The following is a 10486-nucleotide window of genomic DNA, read 5'->3' on the forward strand; positions in this document are numbered from 1 at the left end:
TGTGTTAAATATGTACATTAGATGTAAATAGCTGTTATTCATGTTAATGTGAAAGTTACTCTGTTAGTCTTTAGTAGGTAAGAATCATTTCCTGTGATCTTAAAGAAATTCTATTTGTTGCTCTGTTAATAGATTTATTCCAAACTCCTTTTTATGATCTATGATCATATATGGATTAGCAAAAGTAAAGGAGCTCAAAAACAAGCTGCCAGTAGTTGGGTGCATAGCAATGAGCAAAGGCTATAGGAACTTCTCATGCACTGTTCACATTTGTGTATAAAATGGCAAATATTATTTTGACTTGAAACTGAATTACTTAAGTAAGTGCCTCATTACAGCTATTTTGTGAAATGGAGAACCTGAGGAATTGGTGTAACTACTGGCTTCTGGATCCTTTTTGTGCTCTGGTGGAGGATCTTTTGTAATAACCATTCTTTTTCTCTCTTCCACACTGCCCTTGACCCATACACATGAAAAATCAGAATAATGATCTTGCATTATCCCTAGGTACATGTTGATTGTCAGTCAGTATTTCATAAAGTACATTGAGATGTTGAGATGGAAGATGAGATGGAAGATGTGTGGCACTGCTTTGCAGGAAAATTACAAGCAGAAAAACACATCACCATTCTGGTGGAATATTCTTTGCTGATGAATGTAATGAGCTATTTAAAAAATGAATGTAAATAAAAATAGTTTAGCTGGAATTTATAAAATGAATAGATAAACTTTTAGATGCTTTGAGATTAGAATTCAAAACTTAGTCACAACTGCTCTGTTTTTGCACAGGTAATAGATGTGAAACAAATATAGATGAATGTTTGTCTACTCCTTGCCTAAACAATGGAAGTTGCATTGATGACATCAATTCCTACAAGTGTCACTGCAGGAGAGGTTTCATTGGAACAAACTGTGAGACAAATGTTAATGAATGCTGGCCAGATCCTTGTCTTCATGGAAGGTGGCTATTTTTACTTAGTTATTATTATGTGCAAGATAATATACTTTAGTAGCAATATTTATAAATGATATTATAATTTGTAATTACAATTTAATGTCATGGGAAGATTGACAAATATATTTTTTTGCTATTTTTTCCATAAAGTAAGAGTGCAGTCACACTTAAAGATGACACATGTAGCCAGCTTAAGCTAATGTAACACTGTAATATTGTCTCAGTTTCTCTTTCATTTGTGTTTCATTAGCACAAACTGTTTTTCTGGGAAATGTGAATTGGACTTAAATATTCTTGAAAGCAAATCCTTATCCATTACAAACCAGTAGATTGAAATAAGAAGGTGTCTTTTATTATGACAAACAGTACCCTTATAAAACCCCTTAGCACTAATAAAAGGCATACTTGAGACCCATTAGAAAACCTAATTAAAAATTCCATTGATTCCATTATTTGCATCAGACCACTATTTTGAAATGTATGGAAAGATACTGTAAGTGCAAAAACTATAATTACATAACTTCATCTGAATAATGCTATTTTGTATTTCAGATGTATAGATCTCATTGATGGATATCAGTGTTCTTGTGAAGCAGGATGGACCAGCTCAAGATGTGAGATAAATATTAATGTATGTCTTCAAATTTTATTTTATTATAAAGGAAAGGGTAATATGCTACTTGAAACTCACTTTTTTAGGTAATTCCTAAATGTGTCTGGTTATTGAAAATGCATGACAGTCGTTCCAAGTCCATTCCTAAAAGCTCATTATTTGTTATTCATATGAAATGGCATTAGAAAGAACATTAACAATATGCCTAACGAACTTTAGATGTGAATTGCGAGTGATAAATCTGAAAAGTAACAACAAACTATGCCAATATTCCCTGAAAATAATTTATTCTTTCAGTTTGGTGGAAAGACATAACTATCTTCTTTATATTGCTATTTGCTGTAGCTTTGCATAGCAAAGCCCAAGACACAGTTTTCTATACTAGAAGTAGGCAAGACTCATGCCATGAAGATTCCCATGCTCAGTGAACAACTTTGTAGAAGGTGACTACATCTGACAGAACAATGAGCAGCTCTTAGAAAATTGGCTACACTTTCAGGAAAGTACTACACTGATTTAGACTTTTTCAGGTTTTGTGCCAAACAGGATTTAATCAGATCTTGGTATTTTAAACATATTTTGTATCAGAGAAAATCTGGCTTGAGATTTGCCTCCCTTATGAGTTATTTGGCTTTTAATATTGTGCTTCTAAATTGCCAAAAACACATTCAAAAATGTTATCCAAGCTTCTTTTTTAACTTATTTATGCATGTTAATTACATCTAGACATACTAGTTAACTAAAATGTCCTATATTACATAGACGATGTAGGTCTATAATTTTCCTGTTGAAAATATATAGCATTCACACAAAAGGAGAAAATCTAGCTGGAATCTTATCTTTGAACTTCCTTTGTAGAAAATAAATAAATTAAAAAAAAGAGAATAATTCCACTCAGCAGAGTGTGCATCATGATATAATATTGCAGATCTATATGATTATCAGCTCTTGCCAGTGCTAATACAGAATACTCCTGAGTAATGTTTTTTTCTGGTAACATCCATAATTTACACTTTCCTCCATTTTTAGAGAGTAAGAGATTAAATGACCTGTAGAGAACTGCATAAAATCATACTGAAAAAATAACCATATTTCATACTGATATGTTTGAAAATATATAGATTAGAAATTCTCAGAAAGAAACAGTATACATATACATGTGATAGTCTGTCAGAGTGATGGCTTCATTTTTATAATATTCATTCTATTTGCATGCACAGTGCCTCCCAGATTAGACTATGCTGCAGATGTCATATTTTTAAAGGTTATAATACTTATTCATCCTCCTCAGATATATATCATGACTTTACAAGTCTTATAGAGATCAACAAGGCTTTCTGACTCAATAGAGGTGTGCAAATCTTGATAGTCATGTTAGACTGGTGCTCTAAAATTGTTTTCCTCTAGACTGAAATCAGGCAGCTCTTCTGTAAAAAAAAAAAAAAAAAAAAAAAAAAAAAAAAAAAAAAAAAAAAGAAAGAATCCACGTAAATATACTTCAATGTGTTCTTCACTTGATGTATTTCACAGAATCACAGAATTGTAGTAGTTGGAAGGAACCTCTGGAGATCATCTAGTCCAACCTCTCTGCTAAAGCAGGTTCCCTAGAATAGGTTGCACAGGAAAGTGTCTAGGACGGTTTTCAGTGTCTCCAGAATAGCAGACTCTCTCTGGGCAACCTGTTCCAGTGCTCAGTCACCCACAAAATAAAAAAGTTTTTCCCCAAGTTCATATGAAACATCCTGTGATTTTTTTTTTTTTTTAATTTTATTTATTTATTTATTTATTTTATTTTCCAGTGCTGGCTGCCAGTATGGTTTCTTCTTGGTTATGACTGTCATGGATGTTTATATTTGTAAGAGTGTCATATGTGTTTTTGGTAGTGAAGGTGGAGGGAGAGGACTACAGAGTAGCCCTGATTTTAAGTCAATAAGGACTAACCTGCCACCTTTTCAGTGTTGTCTGTCACTGGAATATAATTATTAAACAACTGATCTATCTATCTCTCAATGCCTCTAATACTATAAAGCCTTTTAACTTCTTCATGAACTCAGTCACATGTCATGAAAGGTCATATACCTGTGCAAATCTTGTGCAGGTACTTACCTCATCACTAGCAGAAGATTCAAGGCACTCAGTACAACCATCCACTTGAACCAATCTCCTTTCTTACCATTTCTGGGCAAGTGCATCAGACATCTCTGGGGATTTCCCTGAAGGGGCACTGGTATAGCCCTCATGCAAATGCCCATCACCATGCTAGCAGAGATCAAGAGTGCTTCCTTTGGTTGTGAACCTGCCAGCAAGGAAGAGCACCCTGCCTGCATAAACTGCTGTGACAGAGTGCTACTCCCAAATGAGACAAAATTGGTCTGCCTTGAGTCCTTCCTGCATGCCCTCCCTGCACAGACTAACAAGCCACATCCTTACTACTATGCCATGCCCTGTTTGCCTATTCTGTTCACTGCACTCCTGGTTGCTTGGTACATGCAACTGTATTGGGTGTAGATAGCAAAGTCTTGCTTTGAGGGAACTGCAGACCTGGTCTGCATGAGAAGAGACAGTGCTGGACACAGATGGTTCCAGCCAGATCCAGTGGATCCATTGCAAAGTACAGCTGAGCCTGTCAGCCAAGCTGGTGGTCTACCTGTAGAAATACAAATTAAAAAGTGTAAAAATTGCTGTGCAACAGAGAGCTGAGCGAGGAAGAAAGTTTGAGAAACTATGTTGTAAACACCAAGATCAGAGAAGAAAAAGGAGGAAGTGCTCCACTTGATGTATTTTAGTGGACTCTCTGCTGCAGCCCATGGGGAGGACCATGCTAAAGCACATACATGCTGCAGCCCATAGAGGACCTCATGCTTGCAGAAGATGAATATGCTCTGAAGGAAGCTGCAGCCCATGCAAAAACCATGCTGGAGCAGTCATGTGAAGAACTATGGACCATGGAGAGGATCCATTCTGGAAAGGGGGAAAAGTTTCATGAAGAAAGAGAAGCAGAGACAACAGCTATCTGTACCCCATGCCTCTGTGCACCTCTGTGTTGGAGGAGAGGGTAGGGCATTATGAAGTTGAGCCTGGGAAGAAGAGGTCGTAGGAAATACATTTTTAGGTTTTGCTTCTCACAATCCTAGTCTCATTGGTAATAAGTTAAATAATTTTCCCCATGCTGAGTCAGTTTTACTCATGGTAGTAACTGATAACTGATCTCCCTGTCTCCATCTTGAACCATGAGCTTTTTCGCCTTATTTTCTCTACTCATCCCATTCACAAGGGAGATTGAGACAGCAGCTGACTGGGCATCAAGCAGCCAGGCACAACCAGCAATTAAGCTGTTTTAAACAACCTATATGTGTATGTTTTTATATGTATTTCCCTAGGGATACAGGGATATTTTCCTTTTTTTTTTTTTTCTCTTGGGTTTTTTATCCTCTGTATATGTTTACAATATAGTTTGCTAGAAAATATATTCCAAGACTTTATCTTACGCAGTAGGCTATGGAGCTTGTTGGTACCCCTGCTACTGTCCTACTGTCTGGTAGAAGACTGTGATCAGGTGGTCTGGGAAAGGACAGATCATTCATTGAGAACAGATGAATTGGAATAAGGACTGCATTCTGGAATTAGTTTCTTTTGGATGGCTTTGCTGATATTTTCTTTTATCTTTTTTTTTTTTTTTTTTTCAAAATGTGAATATTGAGTGAAATCTATTGAGCTGTGCAGCTGATTTTGGAATGGACATTTTTACTTAGTGAGTCTATACTCCACTGATTATGGAGACTGGTTCTTAACCAACTTACCATAGATAAGCCAGAGAGTAGAATCCCTTTCTCAGATTTCTCTGTATAACATATACATGTATGACAAATATTGATGAACATAGGAAAAGCCTCACATAGGTTGGATGTTCTAATTTGTGTTTGTGTTGGATTTTTTCAACTATTGATTATTTTCTCCCTATTGCAAATTAGTGTGAAAACTAAAAAGGGTTGACTAAGTAGTTTCTTCAAAGTTAAAACAAGTGTAAACTTCCAAAAACAGTGTAGGTTATTCTCAAGATGAAGGTAGAGAAATCCAAGAGCAAGAGGGAAAGAAGATACCCATTTGTTTCACAAAACACGGTGTGATTACCCACCCACATAGAAGCTTTTGCATTTTAATAAACAAATTGAAATTTGACTTTAAAAAAAAATACTTTGTAAAAAGCTTTTTACATTTATCAACATCAGAACATTTTTTTGAGCTTTGAACTTATACTTAATTGTGTTAATGATTTTTATACCTTTTGAATAGATATTTAATTTCTTCTGTAGATGAACAAAGATATACAAAATAGAGTTAGTAAAGAGGAATACTAGTGAATGCCAATAGAACTAGAAAAAAAGAAGTTACTAGAACAGAGAAAAGCCAAAAAAATTGAACTGTGAATTGTGTTGTATTTTTTTAATGAAGAGGACAACTTATGTTTGCCAACAAAAAATTTAATTAATATAGCAAAAGACTACTTCTATACTCAGAGGTTCTGGCAGTCTATAAAACTATCCCCAACATTCCCGTGGGATGTATAATTCAATTAGTTTATGTAAAGCTCACTAATAAATCATCCTATATACATCCAGCTGGAAAACATACAGGGAAATAAGTTGTTTTCTCACAATTCCCTGTGGATTTCTGAATTTACATTCTGTCAAGGCAACTGCAGTAACTGCAGGAAATCTAAGTGCCCTTGGATATCCCTAAAAAAATCAAACTGTCTAAAGTTAAAGTAACTATGAGAATAAATTTCCTTTTAAAACACTGGCTTTAGCTAGACTATTTTAGTCCAGCAGCAAAATAAAACTCCTTTGGGATATAGGCAAAAACTAGTTTTATGTGCTCAAGGGCAAAACCACATTTTTGCACTAACCAAACACTAATTTGCTGGTAGTTTTCATGGATTTAATTTGATCATTTCTTCAATGGCTTTCTTGAAGGAAAATGCTATTATGTGAACAAATAAACATTTCTGTATGCTTTTATTTGCAATGATGTGTGTTAATTGATAACCAGAGAGTTATGATTTATCAAGAAATATTTTATGAAGGAAAATAAGGTCCATATGCTTTGGTTAATATACTTATTCTGTCCAGTATTATTCTACTAATTGGCCTTTTTTCACTATGATAGGTTCTGCTGTAAAAACCGAGAAGAAAGTCTAAAAAATATGGCTGAAAATGTGCTTTAAAATTTTAGTAAAGGAATGAATAGGAAGCACCTAAATCTTTTGCATTTCTTAGATAAAATATATTTGAATTTCTCCAAGATTAATGAGTAAGAACTAGTTTCAGAAGTGTGTATGAAAAATAATAAAAGTATATAGAAACAATAAAAGCATATAGAAACAAAAAATTGACTGAAATTTGAGGCTGTTGTGTAACAGACATTGAAAACATCTATCACTCTTTCTAATTTCCGGACAGTTTCTTGCACTTGCAATAAACATGAATGAATAAATAAAGTGCTTTAAAGATGTCATAAATGCATTGTTATTTCTCTCCTCAGGAATGTGAATCCATTCCCTGCTTTAATGGAGGTTCTTGTCAAGATTTGGTTAATGAATTTGCTTGTGTCTGTTTGACTGGATACACTGGCAAGTTCTGTGAACTTGATATTGATGTTTGCAACGAGCCTGCACTCAGCTCAGTACTCTGTCACAATGGCGGTGTATGTGTGGATGGGCCTGGAAGAACTTTTCATTGCAGGTTGGTAAGAATACTGTCATTTAACATCTTTAGCTAAGAGACATTCATTTGCTAAGATTTCAGAGCAGTGTTGCCATATGCATTATGTGAACTTAATTGGATTTGATAACACTTAAGGACATATTAGAAATGTTATTAAAAAATCAGAGTTAATTATTGCAATTTTTCTGATGTGGCCTCATATCACTTCAGACATTTTTGAATTCTGAGCAATAACCATCATTTTTCAATATTGACATTGTAAGTATTTAGAAAAAAAAAATCAAAATCCTTCATATTAGTGTTCTGGTCCTTTCCAGAATTACATGTGGAAACATATAGCATAAACAGAAATGAATAATTTAAAATTCATGTTTATAGATGCGTATATATTCTTGTATTTTGTATTCAGGTATTAATTTACTGTAAAATTTAGACAACAGGTAGTTTACGCATTATGTTTGCAAAAGCTTGTATCCAAAGAAATCTCCTGTGGTCCAAGATTATCATACTCTGGATACTGAAGGCTTCTGACTACACATGTGTAGTCTTATAGTTTATACAACTGTAGTATAGTAAAACTCCCTTAATATACTCAATAGATTTTATATATTATCCCCTATATCTAATAAATACATCAAGTCAGAATTGTTATCTAATTCTCTAATCAATCTGCAGAAATATCAAATATAAGAAAGTAGTTTATTAGCTCATATAATAATGAAGCACAAATATTTTCCCTATGTAACTATGTGCAATATCTGGATTTTGATTTATGTACAGTAGTGAAGCTTAAGGTAGTTGTTTCATTTAAAAAAAATAGATGCTGATGTAGAGGCAAGAATAATCGTTATTGGATGTATCAATTTATAACTTTATAATATACTATCAGAGATGAATCATAGAGTCCTAGAATGGTTCCAACCTCCCAACTATAGGCAGGGACACCTCCCTCTAGACCAGGCTGCTCAAAGTCCCATCCAGCCTGGCCTTGAATGCCTGCAGGGTGGGGGCATCTACAACCTCGCTGAAAAACATGTTCTGATGTCTCAACAACCTCACAGTCAAGAATTTCTTCCTAATATCTAGTTTAAATCTACCTTCTTTCAATTTAGAACCATTTCCCCTTGTCCTGTCACTACGTGCAGTTATAAGAAGTCCCTCCTCAGCTTTCCTGTAGGCCCCCTTCAGGTACTGGAAGACCGCTATTTGGTCCCCCCATAAGCCTTCTCGTTTCTAGGCTGAAGAACCACAGCTCTCTTAGCCTGTCCTTGTAGGGAGAGTGCTCCAGCCCTCTGATCATCTCTGTGGCCCTTCTCTTGACCCTCTCCAACAGCTCCATTTCCTTCTTGTGTTGGGTGCTACTGAACTGGCTGCAGTACCACAGGTGGGGTCTCATGGGAGCAGAGTAGAGGGGCAGAATCGCCTCTATGGAACTGCTGGTCACAATTCTCTTGATACAGCTCAGGATACAGTTGGTGTTCTGGGCTGCAAGTGCATATTGCCATCTCATGTTGAGACTTTCATCAACTGACACCCCCAAATCCTTCTCCTTGGGGTTGCACTAAAGCCATTCTCCACCCTACCTTTATCTGTGCATGGAATTGCCCTGACCCAGGTGCAGGACCTTGCACTTGACCTTGTTGAACTTGGACTCACCTCTCAAGCCTGTCTAGGTCCCTCAGGATGGCATCCCTTCCGTCTATTGTGTCAACTGCACCACTCAACTTGGTGTCATCTGCAAACTTGCTGAGGGTGCACTTGATCCAACTGTCCATGTTGCCTACAAAAAATGTTAAATAACACTGGTCCCAGTACTGATCCCTGAGGAATGCCACTCATCACTGTTCTCCACTTGGACATTGAGTCATTGACTGCAACTCTGAGTGCGACCATCTAACCAATTCTTTATCTAGCGATCGGTCCATTCATCAAATCCATTTTTCTCCAGTTTGGTGACCAGAACATCATGCGGAGCAGTGTCAAATGCTTTGCACAAGTCCAGGTAGATGATGTCAGTTGATCTTTCTTCATCCACTGAGGCTGTAGCTCCATCATAAAAGGCCTGTAAGAAATATTGAAGTAATGCTTTGCATCTTCATTAGACTCACCATGAGTCTGATGTACTGAAATGAAGCTAAGGTTGAAATGTCATTTTCAAATAATTCTGTATTTTTCAATTCTCCTAGTAAACATAAGAAGCTAGTGGAAATACGTTTTAGTGCAACATATACAATGCTGTTAGAAATATGTTTTGTTTTTGTTTTTTTCTCTCAGATACATGGACATGTGTTAGTATTTGGTAAATGTCGAAGTGTTCTGAAGCTTGATTCAAAAACTCTTCTAAACTCTTCAGTTGTTGTTAGGTGAGGTTAGAAATCCTGTGCTATTAACACAAGTAGCTGTCTGCTCCTTTTGAAAGAATTATTGTAAGGATTACATCTTTAAAGGGAGAAATCAATAAGAGGAAAATGTTCCAATATAAATGGTGAAGTGAGTATATTGAATGCAAAATTTAAGAGAATTGTTGCTAACTTTTAACATTCTAGATGTTATTTTACTTTATATCCTAGTTAATCTATTTAATTTATACTCTTACAATTGGTTGGGGTTTTGTTCTATACTAATCAGGTGCCGGTTTCCATGTCTCTTCTTTTAGCTATGTTGAGGATTCCCTGGTTATTTGCCATATTCTTTTGTTTTAAATCTGAAACAAATTTTAAATTCCACTGTATTCAGACAAGGAAGTCACTGATTCTAAAATGGCACAAGAAAAAGTAAAAAGTCTTGATTCCCCTATTTGGAATCCCTTCTTAGCATGATAAAACCAATAGGTATGGCCAATAATATTTTCATACTAAAAAACAAATTTATTCCTCCTAGCCTGTGGCTCCATTTCCACTTATATTCCTTTGTGTCCTTGCATTAGAAGTTGTGAAATTTCTTTAGTATTCACCATAATTAGCACAACAAACAGCCCATGGACTTCCAGGACTTACTGGGTTTTGTACTTTAACTAAATATTTGCATCATTTTCCAGAATCTCAGCTGGAAAAGATTCATAATCATACAAGAACAGAAAAAAATTAGGAGTATGTCTTGTTAAAGAATCAGTTTATCAGGATGATACATAACTGACCTTATACCACGTGTAAGTTTTCTGAATACAACTTGTGTGCTAAATGGAGGATAGAACTG

At 35.5% G+C, this 10486-nt stretch overlaps 1 long non-coding RNA gene across 1 annotated transcript; it reads left to right on the forward strand.

Moving 5' to 3' along the window:
- Window positions 1-794: 794 nt before the first annotated feature.
- Window positions 795-9671, forward strand: LOC149919157 (uncharacterized). Its single transcript, XR_016464478.1, has 4 exons — window positions 795-961; window positions 1508-1586; window positions 7110-7309; window positions 9566-9671. It is a non-coding gene; the product is annotated as an uncharacterized LOC149919157 (long non-coding RNA).
- Window positions 9672-10486: the final 815 nt, after the last annotated feature.

This window comes from Phasianus colchicus, chromosome 2 (assembly GCF_987193195.1).
Source record: "Phasianus colchicus chromosome 2, bPhaCol1.hap1.1, whole genome shotgun sequence".
NCBI classification, from domain to species: domain Eukaryota; kingdom Metazoa; phylum Chordata; class Aves; order Galliformes; family Phasianidae; genus Phasianus; species Phasianus colchicus.